The sequence below is a fragment of the Protopterus annectens genome, chromosome 10.part0, assembly GCF_019279795.1.
Source record: "Protopterus annectens isolate FY-2018-M chromosome 10.part0, PAN1.0, whole genome shotgun sequence".
Classification (NCBI taxonomy): Eukaryota; Metazoa; Chordata; order Ceratodontiformes; family Protopteridae; genus Protopterus; species Protopterus annectens.
In genome coordinates, this window is record NC_056744.1 from 1,247,732,463 (window position 1) to 1,247,747,828 (window position 15,366).

Below are 15,366 nucleotides of genomic sequence, written 5' to 3' on the forward strand. Positions count from 1 at the left end.
AAGAAATTATTAAACCATAAAAAATAAAAAATAACTTAAACAGTACCTTTTCCAACTACAAAACTGACTTGAAAAATGGGCATAACATTTCTATAACAGCCCTTATATATAATCCACTCATCAGTACATATTACTGTCTTTCATTTCTGAAGTTGTAAAATGTAAATAAGTTTGCCTAGAGTTCATGTAAATATCTCACTGTGAAACTGCATCTTAACCCGAGTTAAGTCTGCTGCTTTACTGATCACTAATGTGTTTTTTCTCATAAGCTAGTTCTGAAAACTGACCATTGTAACCATGACCTACGTAAGGAAACAAATTCCTGAAAGTCATCCACAGTGTTGTCAACTGTCAGTCATGAAAACGCACTAGATTTTGTGACCCCCCCGCAACCAGTCGCAACAATACTAGAAGTTAACTCCCGGATCATTACATCACTCAGTTTGTCTGTCAATCAAGTTAGCCCTACCCACACCTGAGCAGCCAGACTCCCGTCCATTAGGGGTACAAGGATTCACTATAACCCTAGCCCTGTAAACACAAGTTTAAATAAATCCACGGTCCTCCCGACCAAAACTATACACAAAAAATTAACAAATACTTGTACTTTACTAGCTGGTCTCAGCCCTTGACAGCATGGATTCCATCACTTCAGAAATCTGATTGCGCAGTGGGCTAATCATCATCGACCGGCATTGCATCCTATTTTTCTGGTGCCAATTTTACAAAGCAAAAGCTCCAAATAAAGCAGTCTCCCAACACACAAATGATTTGCTCACCCAATTCAAAATACTACACTAAAATGTACAATAAAATATAACAAAATAAAACAGTTTCATATATGTGTATGTATATATATATATATATATATATATATATATATATATATATATATATATATATATATACACACACACACACACACACACACACACACACACACATACATACACACACATACACACACACACACACACACACACACACACACACACACACACACACACACACACACACACACACCAGCTAATTTTGGAACCATTGCCTAAAAACACCAACCACAAAACATAACCAATTATGTGTATTTCAAAAGAACATGCATTCAAATGAATCCTTTAGTGAAACGTTTTCCCAAGCATATAAAGCCCAAGATAAAAAGAGCTCGATCATGTAAAGAAAAAAACAAGAATGCAAAGCAGTGGGTGCCGGATAGCATTACTACAAGATGTGCACACGCTAGATGCATTACTCTTCCAAGTTTTTAAACTTCCCTCAGTTCTATCTCAACTAGACAAAGACAGCATTTGTGAAACAAGCAATGTTTCTGTTTGATAACGAACACCAGGAACCCATAAAATACATGGTTACATCCCCTACTCAGAAGAAGATGGCCCAGTCTACCAGAAATAATACCGGACAGCAAGGGACATATCCAAAAATGATCAAGGCCTTTAAAATAGAGTAATATTAACTTCAGAGATTGAATGAACAAGACAATGTTAATTAACGTACATTTTTTTACATTAAAGACACCTTTAACTCTACTAGCATTATTTATTAACTACAGTCCGCCAATATTTCTCCCCCAAGTCATAATATTACGGATAAGAACAGAACAAAATTTGGAGACATTAGAGAGATGTGCTAGTCAGTGTAATATATATGAAATATATTTTAGAAGCATGAAGATTTAAAGTTAAAGTAGCTATTACCATGTACTCACCACCACATTGATTTACCGCCGCATGTTATTTTAAGACTGGATCTGTTCCCACTCGCAACAGCCAGGCCAGCTGAAAATGCATGCACATCAATGTGAGCTCCTTGAGCTCAATACTGACAGGCGGGTAGCCCTGACAGAGCTGACATCATTGTGCACTTGATGACGTCAGCTCAAACACCACGAAAATTAAAAAACAAAAGAAAAAATGAAAAAAATCATAAATGAAGGATATTAGTTCATGGCACCCATGTGAGGAAGCCTCAGCTCCCCCTGGGTGCCATGGTGCATACTTTGGGAACCCTGCCCTAGGGGGTTGAATGAGGAGTGTAATTTCAGGCTGTGTATTTAAATGTACTTAAGTGTTAATTGCATCTTCTAATTAAGGCAAGTATTTCTTGTAATGTGTTACTCCTTGAAGGCTTTGGCAAAGACATCATAGTAAAATGAACTTGTGTAAATTATTGGCTGTTCGTATTTTTGTTTAGTATCTTCACATATTGTAGTTGTTTTGCTAAGAGGACATGGTATATTTCTTGTCATTGTGTATGACCTATCATGATTTTGTAGCAGCGTACTGTTCACATATTGTTTAGAATGGGGGGGGGGGCAGATGTGAGTGTCATGGGTTCTTTTTCATAGTTTCATAGTTTCATAGTTTTCATAGATTAGTACTAAGCTAACTGCCCTTGGGAGCCATTGTAAGCCTAGCCAATTATCCCTTGTGAGACTCAAACCCTGCACCGTGTGTTTGTAAGGCAAACACCTTAACCATTAGGCCACCCTCCCAATGCTGACCCAGTGTTGGGTGGTCTATCAGCAGCATATGTTTGTATGGGCAATTAGAGACATGTATGCATATACATATATATTTTATACATACATATATGTGTGTGTGTGTGTGTGTGTGTGTGTGTGTGTGTGTGTGTGTGTGTGTGTGTGTGTGTGTGTGTGTGTATATCCAACTGTGCATGCTGACCCAGTGTTGGGTGGTCTATCAGCAGCATATGTTTGTATGGGCAATTAGAGACATGTATGCATATACATATATATTTTATACGGGTCCCCTACTATTTACCGAAACGCCGATTCGCCGACACGCGGAAGAGGAACGCGAAAGGACCGACAACGCAGTTGACCGACACGCTGGAATCCCGACAGCCGGAAGACCGACAAGGGGAATGTGTAAGCGCGACCTGGTAAGTATGCGATAGTGAGGGATTTAGGAGTAGGGAGCGGACAGGTAAGTGTGCAATAGTGAGGGATGTAGGGTTAGGGTGTGTGATAGGTGAGTGTGCGGTAGTGTCGGAGCTTGGGGTTAGGGGTGAGTAAGTGAGTTAGGGTTAGGTGCAGGTAGGGAGAGTGTGGTAGTGTCGGAGCTTGGGGTTGGGGGTGGGTGGGTAAGTCAGTTAGGGTTAGCGTGCAGCTAGGTAGCGTGTGCGGTAGTGTCGGACCTTAGGGTTAGGGTTTGGGTTAGGGCTAGTGGATATGTCCTGTAGTGTACTGTGTTGTTTACGTGTAGTGTGTCGGTGTTATGGTGTTCGGTGTTATGGTGTTCGGTGTTTTGCGTTGTCGGTACTTTTTGTTGTCGGTCGTTTGGTGTCGGTGATTTCTTTGTCGGCGAATCGGCGTTTCGGTAAATAGTAGGGGACCCATTTTATACATACATATATGTGTGTGTGTGTGTGTGTGTGTGTGTGTGTGTGTGTGTGTGTGTGTGTGTATGTGTGTGTATACATACATACATATATATATATATATATATATATATATATATATATATATATATATGTCAGTATTCCTTGGTAATATATCTATTTATTGTTAGACATATATATATATATATATATATATATATATATATATATATATATATATATATATATATATATCCACATATCTAACTATCCTCTATATATGTAAATATTTTTTCATGTATATATTTGTAGATAATCATTCCTCATTGCACAGTGTGTATTTCCTACTGCAAACTGACTGTACTGCATGATATGTTGTAAAATACATCCTAACATCTCACAGCTAAGATGGCGTAGTGGTAAATTGCTGTGACTATGGTGTATAGCATCATGGACTCAAGACTGAGCACAGCTGATGATTTTGTTGCTGGGCAGAAGAAGGGCTGCTGAATACAGAGTGATTAAGGCACTTTTAAGCAGTTGTAAGCAGGTTTGCGTGGCACTAAGTATCGCTAAAACACTGGTAAACTGATAGGTGCTTAAACTGTGTAGGCTTCTCTTACCGGCGCTTACCAGTATGCAAATATGCTTAGCAGAGCTAACTACTGGTTATCATTCACATTTAAGCAATGTGTACTCCTGCTAAGCATAGCTCAGCCCTGGTAACCATTGCTCACATTCCAGTCTCATACAATAACAGAGTAATGACATTATATAATAAGTTTATTTAATGTCCTGTACATAACATGCTTTTATGTGCTCTCTGTGATGCCCGTGCCCTGGCCCAGCAATCAAGGAGCCTCAATCCTCATCACTAACACCAGAGAGGATGTCTCATATATGGGGAAAGGATAACAAATACAGTAGAGTACAATTTCCCTTAAGTGCACACAGAGATCACAGCCAGTCTGGGGATGGTTGCTCCCTTGCACCCCAGGTCCCCAATAAGACTCCCAAGTGGCACAGCTATAGGATCCAGATCTCAGCCTAGCTGGCAAGCTAACCTCCAGTACCCTCTCTGTCCAACCAGTGCTTCATGTCCCTGCCCAAGTAGCTGACACACACACACACACACACACACACACACACACACACACACACACACACACACACACACACACACTTTGAGATAAGCATTTATACAACTTCACAGACACTCCTGGGAAAATCTGACACAGATTCTCCAGCTGTGCCCCTTTATCCAGACTATACAGTAGTAATTACTGACACCACCACCTAATAATTATCAGCTACCCAAAGGCCCTTAAAAGGGTGTCCAATTATTACTGTGCAATATTATTATCCAATTGGTGTGTGACTAATCAGTCTTAAGGTTTATTAGAGTGGCTTAGTTCAGGATCACTTATAAGCATGCAATGTACTCTAGAGCTTACATATCTCTACACTAACCAGCCACAGGTAAAAGGTTTTTAAAATATTTAATAAGAAATACTTAAAATACAAGACAATACTACTACACCACAGTGCTATTCAAGAGTTAAAAGATCACACAGAAACTTAAAATAAATTAGTAGTACAGTTCTGACATAACAGAAAAACACTTAGTCTAACCTTTATAGTCCTAGCTATTTCTACAAGAAAACACACTTCTAAGATAACTTACTTAAGACAACAAGCAGTGCTGAGGTTGGATATCAAGACAAAAATGCTCAATTTCTGGTTCTCACTGTTTAAATTGCTAATGCAGTTCTGATAAAACACTGCATCATATTTTTACTCTTCCTGGAGTTCCCAGGCTGACACATTAACTACATTTACATTCTTAACATCCCCTTTTGTTATCTTGCAGCTGGTCAGGAACAGAGCAATAAAATACATTTGCTTGTTTAAGTCTAGTAATTTAACTCTTGGTTAAAACAATAGAAATAATTTTTTTCATCTAGACTATTTTGCACCACTGTTCCCTTGAAAGGGTCACCACATGCTTTTACTGGGTCAGCAGTAGAGAGCACTGTTACCACATTTTTGTAACAGCATTTCTTTACATTTAAAACAACATGCCTGTAGTGTACATTTATATTTACAAATGATAGAAATGTGTATAAAATTCTATTTGCCTAGGCTGGCAGTCTTCACCCTTCTCTACCAGTATTCACCCCCCCTCCCCCTGGAGAACTCAAGCTAGGTTTTTCAAGTGCCCCTTGAGAAATGCCACTTGAGAGGGTTAGGTCTATCTGAGGGTACCTCACCCCATTCTCTGTCTTGAGTGCCTATCTGCATTGGCATTGCTAATCCCACTGCAGTGCTGCACTGACATATCATATGCTTGCAACCCCAGGCTCCATCTTAACAATTTAGCATTTTGCTGACTGTCTCTGTTTAACCATGTTAGAGGGTTGTGATCTGCCATAACAGTGAATTTCCTTCCATACAGATAAGGCTGAAGTTTCTGCAGTGCCCACACTATGGCTAGACATTCCTTTTCTACAGCTGCATAGCATTCCTCCCTGGGTTGGAGCCTATGATTGAGATAAGCCACTGGGTGCTCTTCCCGTTCTGAAGAAATCTACCCCATAGTTTGACGCATCCACCTGCACAACAAATTTGTTTCTGTAATCTGGACTGGCTAACACAGGGGGTCCCCCCAAAGCTGCTTTAAGCTTCAGGAATGCCTGCTCACATGCTGGGGTCCACACTACTTTATCTGGCCTGTTCTTCCTTGTCAGGTCTATGAGGGGAGGCTATGGTACTATAACTGGGGACGAGCTCTCTGTAGTACCTTGCTGTCCCTAAAAATGCCCTCACCTGCTTTTTAGTAACAGGTGTAGGCCATGTTTGAATAGCTTCCACTTTGGCAGATTCTGGACTTATCTTACCATTCCCCACTCTATGTCCTAGGTAGGAGACCTCCGCCATACCCACCTGTCATTTGCTCGGCTTAATGGTCAACCCTGCCCTCTGTAGTCTGCCCAACACCTCCCTGACATGCTGATGGTGCTCTGGCCAGGAATGGCTGTAGGTGGCAATATCATTTAGGTAAGCAAGGGCAAACCCTCCTGCTCCTCCTCTGGAAAGTCACTGTGTCATTCTTCATCCCAAAGGTTATCTTTGTGAACTCGTACAAGCCAAAAGGTGTCATAAAGTCTCACTTATCTCTAGCACTGGGAGTCAAGGGCACTGCCAGTAACCCTTGGTAAGGTCAATGGTTGTAAGATACTTAGCCCAACCCAGCTGCTCTAGGGCCTCATCTGTCCTAGGCCTGGGGTAAGCATCTGACTCTGTGTGACTATTAAATTTCCTGTAGTCCACACTGAACCTGGTGCTGCCATCCTTTTTTTGGCACCAGCACCACTGGGGAGGCCCAGGGACTGTTGGACTCTTGAATCACCCCTAGTTCTAACATCTCCTGTACCTCTTCCCTCAGAGTCTGTTTGACTGTCTCAGGCACCCTATAAGGGGCCTGCCAAATAGGCCTTTGGGGTCCTGTATCCACCTGGTGCTGCACCAGGTGGGTGCACCCTGTTTTCCTAGTGAACATGTCCCCAAATTCCTGCAACACTGCTCGGATTTCTCGAACCTGAGTAGGAGATAGTTGCTGGGATATTGTTACCCCTTCCACTGAGGTGTCAGCCCGAGCCTCACTGAGGAGATCAGTTACTAGTTCTCCCTCAGACTCCTCTTGCAATCCACTGCAAATGCTCAGCACAAGGGCCTCCCTATCATGGTAAGGTTTTTTTCATGTTAACATGGTACAATTTGTGCCTTTGCCATCTGCCTAGCAGTTCCACAATGTAGTTAACATCACTTAACTTTCTTACCACCTTGTAGGGACCCTCCCAAGCTGCTTGCAGTTTATGTCTGACTGGAATGAGAACCATTACCTGCTGCCCCACAGCATACTCTCTATCTCGAGCATTCCTGTCATACCACAACTTTTTCTGTTGTTGGGCTTCTGCTAGGTTCTCCCGGGCCACACCCATGAGTTCCCTGAGCCTTGACGTGAGGTTTAGGACATATGCCACAACAGACTCTTTGTGAGACTCACACTCACCTTCCCACTCATCTCAAATTAAATCTAGAGGTCCCCTCACCCTATGCCCATACAGCAACTCAAATGGTGAAAAACTGTGGATTCCTGGGGAACCTCTCTGTAAGCAAACAACAGATGGGTCAAATATTTGCCCCACTCCCTCTTAAACTGATCTGCAAATGCCTGTATCATGGACTTGATTGTAGAGTTTAACCTCTCAACAAGACCATTACTCTGGGGATGGTAGGGGGTGGTCTTCATGTGCTTCACCCCACAGGACTTTCACAAACAACCCAGCAGGTCTGACATGAAATTGGTACCTCTGTCAGTCAGTATTTCTTTTGGGAAACCTACCCTACTAAAAATCTCTAACAAAGCATTTGCCACCTTCTCTGCCTCAATGTAGGGCAAAGCCACTGCCTCAGGGTATCATGTAGCATAATCAACTACCACTAAGATATACTTTTTCCCTGTGGAACTTGGGGTACTCAGAGGACCCACAATATCCATAGCTACCCTCTGAAATGGCTCCTCAATCACAGGCAAAGGCATCAAATGAGCTTTCACCTTGTCTCCTGCCTTGCCTACCTTTTGGCACTGCTCACAGGTCCTGCAGTATCCTGTTACATCTCTGGAAATTCTAGGCCAATAGATGTTCTGCATAATACGCCTCTTTGTATGTTTTATGCCCATATGACCTGCAAAAGGAATATCATGGGCTATGGCTAGAAGTGCCAGATGGTAAGCTCTAGGCACTACCAACTTCTGTACTCTTTCACCTTCTAGCCCTCCCTCAAGGGTTCACTCTCTATATAGTAACCCTTTGTCCCGGTATACAGATTTCCCCTTTCCTTGAGAATCAGGTGCCTCCCTAGCTACCTGCCTCAGGCCTTGCAATGTAGGGTCTGAGAGCTGAGCCTGTCTCAACTCTCTCCTTGGAACCTTTCCCAGCACTCCTTCCACAGGAAGTCTGGCATCCTCTGAGAGTGGTGCCTCACTGTCAAGCCTGGGTACTACTACTCACCTCTACCTTTGCAGTCACCCTGTCCAAGGGAACATCAGTATCCACCAGCAGCTGTGGCTCACCTTCAGTCTCACTGCTACAGTGTAGCTCACTCCCTGAAGTAACCATCTCACCAGTCCTGGCTGCAAGTTTTCAGTCTGTCTGGGTCTCCCCCAGGATACCAGCCCCACATGCGTGTCTCCTAACCTCACTGCATGTAACTGCATAAGGACATGGGACTGCCTCATCCAAATCCTTCCCTCTCAGGACATCTGCAGGATGGTAGTTTAGTACCCCTGTTGTCTCAAGACAACCTACTACTGGCATTTTGTCTTTCCCACTTACTGGCTCCCTCACCTTTGGTCCCTCCTTGCCTCTGTGGACACCTGTATGCCACATGGCCCCACTGGTTGCATTCCAAACATTTAACCCTAGCTCCTGGATGTGTACTTGGACTAGTGGCTTCCCCTGCTACTGTCAGGTTCTGTTGGGGTAGTCTGTGCTGCCCACCATGGGTTTCTTTAGACCCATGAGCAGTGCTGGGGGTCCCTTTCCTGTGCAGGGTTGCCCTGCTTGCCAGGTATAGGTCTCCTTTCTTCCCCAACTCCTCTGAAGTAGCACATTGTATATCAGCTAACCAGATCCTCCTGCTTTCAGGCAAAGTGCTAAGGGCTTGTTCCCTCACCAAAAGGTCTTCTAGCCATTCAAAAGTGGTGACCTGACATCCACTCATGCAGCTATGAAAATAAGTATTCAGTTCAGCAACATATTCACACGCACTTTCATCTGCCTTGCGACTATGCTCACGAAACTTTTCCCTATACATTTCCGGTGTTAGCTAAAAACATTCTAAAAGACATTTTTTACAGCAGTATAATCAAAACAGACAGAGTCAGGCATTTTTGATAAAAAAGTTACAGCTTTCCCATGGAGTAAGGGGGTTAGGAACCATACCCAGAGACTTGGGTCAACACTATACTGTTTGCATACCCTCTCAAACATATGAATGAAACTATCAAAATTATTCCCTTCTTTAAATTGCAGAAGAAATTTACTGACCTGTTGTGCTTGTGGTGTCCAGTTACTCCCTTCCCCATTACCTCCATGAGTCTGGCGAAGAGTCAGCATTTCCCTCTCATGCCTCCTCTGACACTTTTTATCCTCGGCCTGTATCTCCAAAATCCTGGCCTCCAACTGAAATCTTTTTAACTCCACCTGGATTTTTAAGTCTACTGTAGAAAGGTTGAGCTGTCCATTCTCCAAGGATAATGTATCTCCACTGCCAGTCTGATTGTCCTTCGTAGAAAGGTTGAGCTGTCCATTCTCCGAGGATATTGTATCTCCACTGCCAGTCTGCTTGTCCTCCTGGATGCTGTTCTCTGATGCAGCTGTAACCAAGGCTGCAATCAGGTCTGCCTTAGTCAGGTTTCCATGCATCAGTCCTCTAGTCTGGCACATCTCCACCAGCTGGCTCCTTGTCAGCTTTCCATACTCCTCTGCTGACATGCTGCCTGCTCATCCTGACTAACTAAGCTAAAAAAAGAAATAAAACAATTGTGATCTGAACTCTGAGTATTCACTGTGTGGCTGTTTTAGAGTACAAAACACCTTCAGAGATCACTGTACATAAGCTACAGGATTCACTCTACCCACACCACTACAAGCCAATTAGTATTTGCCAACTAATTAATATGTGAAGTGGATCCCACCACTGCAAACCACAAATAATTCTATAATTTGTAAATATAAATGTAAACTTCAGGCTTGTTGTTTTAAATGTAAAGAAATGCTGTTACAAAATGTGGCAACAGTGCTCTCTACTAACCTAGTAAGAGCATGTGGTGACCCTTTCAAGGAAACAGTAGTGCCAAATAGTCTAGATGAAGGAATTCTTTATATTGTTTTAACCAAGAGTTAAATTGCTAGACTTAAACATGCAAATGTATTTTTATAGCTCTGTTCCTGACCAGCTGCAAGATAACAAAAGGGGGATGTTAAGAATATAAATGTAGTTAATGTGTCAGCCTGGGAACTCCAGGAAGAGTAAAAAGATGATGTAATGTTTTATCAGAAGTGCAAAAGCAATTTATTGAGACCCAGAGATTATTGAGCATTTTTGTCTTGATATCCAACCTCAGCACTGCTTGTTGTCTTAAATAAATTATTTTAGAAGTGTGGAAGTGTGTTTTCTTGTAGAAATAACTAGGATTATAAAGGTTAGACTAAGTATTTTTCTGTTATGTCAGAACTGTACTACTGATTTATTTTAAGTTTCTGTGTGATCTCTGAACTCTTGAATAGCACTGTGGTGTGGTAGTATTGCCTTGTGTTTTAAGTATTTATTATTAAATATTTTACAAACCTTTTACATGTGGCTGGTTTGTGTAGAGATAAGTAAGCTCTAGAGTACACTGCATGCTTATAAGTGATCCTGTACTAAGTCACTCTAATAAGCCTTAAGACTGATTAGTCACACTTACCAATTGGATAATAATATTGCACATTAATAATTGGACACCTTTTTAAGGGCCTTTGGTTAGCTGATAATTATTAGCTGGTGGTAGCAGTAATTACTACTGTATAGTCTGGGTAAAGAGGCACAGCTGGAAAATCTGTGACAGCCTTTCCCAGGAGTGTCTGTGAAGTTGTACAAATACTTATCTCAAAGTGTGTGTGTGTGTGTGTGTGTGTGTGTGTGTGTGTGTGTGTGTGTGTGTGTGTGTGAGCTACTTGGGCAGGGACACAAAGCACTGGTTGGACAGAGAGGGTACTGGAGATTAGCTTGCCAGTTAGGCTGAGATCTGGATCCTATAGCTGTGCCAGTGGGGATTCTTATTGGGGACCTTGGGAGCATGAGAGCAACCAGCCCCTGACTGACTGTTATCTCTGTGTGCACTTAAGGGAAATTGTACTCTACTGTGTGCATTTGTTATCCTTTCCTCATATATGAGATGTCATCTCTGGTGTTAGTGATGAGGATTGGAGCTCCTTGGTTGCTGGGCCAGGGCACGGGTGTCACACTCTCATTACAGTAGCAAGAGGTATGACTATACTGTACAGGACACTTGGGTATACATGGGTAGTATCAATTTTTTTTATTTATTATTTTTTATACATGGGTAGTATCACATGTTATTTGCTCTTACACTTGCATGTTACACCAGCTACAGTACACTGGTTGACAAATGTGATTCCACACATATTGTATTATGAAATTAGTACTGTTGACACTACTTTTCCATTTAAAATTAGGTTGCCTATGGTAGTGCTCCCACCATGCACCTCTGCATGCAGAGCTGGGACTCCGAGTCCTATGCTATCTTGTTCTTGGTGTTTCAGCTGTATGTTTTTATGTATCCCCTATTGGATATTAATATTATATTATTATATTAATTGTAGAGTACTATGTTTTTTGCCCATGTCATTGAGGACTGCTGTCATGTAGTAATGGCATTCATTTCAGTTTCAGACGTCTATCCTTCAAGAAATTCATCCTAATGCATAACATGTTTGCTGTCCACTTCCTGTCTGTCCTTTGTGCAGATGTCAGGTATTGCAAAGGCCGTACAACTGTGTAGGTGCCCACATAGTTTTGTGCTGTGGGCCTGGTCACTCCTGCTAGCTCCAACAAATGGGACATCCTTCATGTGGCCTTTGGCGCTATTACTTGCCTGTGTGAGGGACATTACAGAGGTGGTGGGCTACGGATTCACAGACAGTAAATGGGGATACTTCATAGGACAGGACATCTGGAGACAGCACAACAACATGGGGGACATATCTCCAGAATTGTGAACATATTCTATGTCATCATCAGTGCTGTTATACACATGGTAAGTTGATAGGTTGACAGGGTTTGTGTGGACATGCATTTAGTGAGTGACTTCATGTCTGACAGTGATATGTCTCTGACATATCTCTCCACTAGCATGCTGTCCACAGACTGGCCATATGTTTGCCTATTATGTTTTGTCTGTTCCCCAGACAGTTGCTGTCCTTGGAAAATCAGTCAGGGACTCTGGGGACTGTAGTGAGTAAATACTAAACTCCATTGGTATTACTGCCTTCATATTCCTCATAAAGGATATGTTACAAGAAAACCAGTAACATCAGCAACTGTCTAAATTTCTGACACCAATATATCCAGTCTACACCTGTGTTTGTGCCTCTTTCCCCAAATAATGTCAGGCTTTGTCCAGATGTCATACACTACGAGGCTCAGATGTATTTAGTAGCATTATTTCTTGCCTTCATTCCTCCTACCATCCTAGATGTAGTAGACCCACAGACATGTTACAGGGAAGAGGCCATAGATATCAGTCCTGAGCCTGTACATTCTGAGGTGAATTGAACATTGGAAATGTCTGTGCATGTCTGGCCATTGTTAACAGGCTGTCAGGATTGTGTAAACATGTCATGTGTAGATGTTTTTGTGGCTGTGTATGGAAGGGGGTAGATGTAAGTGTTATGGCTCCTTTTTTATCTGACTGAGCATGTTGGCCCAGTGACTCCTGGTCTATTGTCTGTATGCCTTTGTGGCTGCAGACTGAGATGTGTCCTGTACCACAGTCAGGATTCAGACTACACTGAGAATTGGACCATTATATGTAGGGGTAGTGTGTGACTGGAAAACTATTATGTATTTCTTCACACAGTCCGTATACTTGACTGTTCATCTGACCTACCGGTATGTGACTGTGACTGCTGTTGAATTGGTTGTGGGTATGCACTTTCGCACTGGTGTCTGATTTCTTTGTGCTGTAACATCCCTGTAGTGCCTGACATCCCAAAGGGGGATGACAACACATTCACTGACACTGAGCTTAAAGCCATGGCTCTGACACCAGTCATTCATCTCAGTGAGGCCTTTCTGTAGGATGTCATCATCACTTAGGTAGTTAATAGCTCCCAACTTACAATAATCTGCAAACATTGTCAGCCAGACATGTTGGCATGGACCTCTGAGAAGTTGATATCAAACAAGAGAGGACCCAGGACCGAACCCGGTGGAACTTCACACATGACTGGTCTGCAGTCTGACTTGAGTTCAGCTACTTTCACACTGAGGGTTCTATCTGTGAGACAGTTTGGAACCCACCTACTGTTATAGGGGTTGATGCATAGCTTAGTGAGTTTATCTATGAACCCTGAGTGAGGAATGTTATCAAAGAGCTTGGCCAGATTGAGGTAGGCTGTATGAACTACCATGCCTTCATGCACAGCTCTGATGACTGACTCAAAGAAGTCAACCAGGTTGATTGAGCAGGCATGATCTACCCTTCACAAAAGCAAACTGTGTGGGATCCTGAGTCTGGTGATTCCCATATTCCTGTTTCTTAGGTCCAGGACGATGCATTCCATAGCTTTGCATGACAGCCTTGTCAGGCTAATGGGGCGATACTTCCCAGGGTCTGCAGCCACTCCTCCTGTGTGGAGAGGGATAACTGTAGCAGTACACCAGTCAGTAATGACAAAGCCTGGTGTGAGGCTTTTACTGAACAAAGCACACAGGTGAGGTGCCAGTTCACTCTGTAGTTCATGCAAAAGACAGCCTGGGATATTGCCAGGTCCAATAGAAACTGTATTCTTGGCCTTGGACAGTGGTATGTTAACCAAAGCATCAGTACTAGTGGGTGTCTGACAGTGTACTGGTATTTTGATTGGTCCTTTGGGGGTGCCTTTGGGGGTGGGGAGAGGGGTACAGTTGCCACTGAATCTGTGTGACAGTATATTGGCAATATCTGTTGCCTCAGTATAGGAGTTAACATTATGCAGTAGCTCAGAGCATATGTTGGTATTGCCATGGAGGTTCTTTACATAACTATAGGAGGCCTTGTGGATGTCTTTACTGTGTGCTGCAATTCTGTTTTCACAGCTAGCTTTAGAGTATTTCATGAGGAATCTCATCTTTTTGTTGAGGCTGATAAGGGTTTTTTTTTTCAGTCTTGGGACTTCACCTTATTCCATATCAGTTTCTTCCTTCTGTTGTAGAGTTGTTTGAGGAGGGGACCACCAGATTGGCTTCCCTCTTCTGGAGATGAGTGTCTTGTTTCTATTGGGTATGGTGGAATCCATGCATTTATGTATGTGTTCGTACTGTATTGGTGTGTGTTTGGAGGTCAGGCAACTAGTCTCTATTTGCATGCATGCCATGAACTTAGCCAATTCTGATCCTTAGAGGCCAAAGTTGGCTTTGGAAAGGTTTCTCATGGTGGTTACCTTTGCTGGGGGTGGGAGGGATGTGGATTTCTAAGGTGATGACACTGTGGTCAGATCTAACCATGGCGGAATTGACTATTGGTGTACAGCAACAGTTGCCCATGTTAGTACTAACTAGGTCAGTGATGTTGCTACCTGTAGTAAGTGTAGAAACATGCTGATCCAGGCCATTGGAATGGATGCATTCCAGGCAAAACTGGGCAAGTGCATTGATAAATGGGTAGCTTTTATAGTTAACGGAAGGGTAGTTGAGGTCAACCAGTATGATAGCGTTAGGTTGGACAGCAATATTCTCCAAGGTGCTTAGAAATGTGGGTTTGACTCTTGGGACATAGTTAGGGACCTATAGCAGGCTATGACTTGAATTGCTGTCTTACCCTATGTTAGCTACACCTGTAGTATCTGTGATGCATTATGTTGGGCTACCAGTGTGGACGTGTGCGCATCTTTATGAATGAGGAGTGCTTTGAGTGAGTGCCTTTTGAGATTTAGACTTCTAGTGTTGAGCAGCATGACCCTCAGATTGTATTTGTTTGTAGCTGTTATATATTTATGTATATATATATATATATATATATATATATATATATATATTTATATACATGTGTATATGTATTTATATGCTTATATATATATATATATATATATATATATATATATATATATATATATATATATATATATATATATAATTTATTTATTTATTTATTGACCATTTGTTAACCGGGTTTGTCCA

At 42.3% G+C, this 15,366-nt stretch overlaps 1 non-coding gene across 1 annotated transcript; it reads right to left on the reverse strand.

Annotated features, from left to right (window-relative positions):
- Positions 1-616: 616 nt before the first annotated feature.
- On the reverse strand, positions 617-692 carry LOC122814678. Its single transcript, XR_006366878.1, has one exon.
- Between the last annotated feature and the right edge of the window lie 14,674 nt (positions 693-15,366).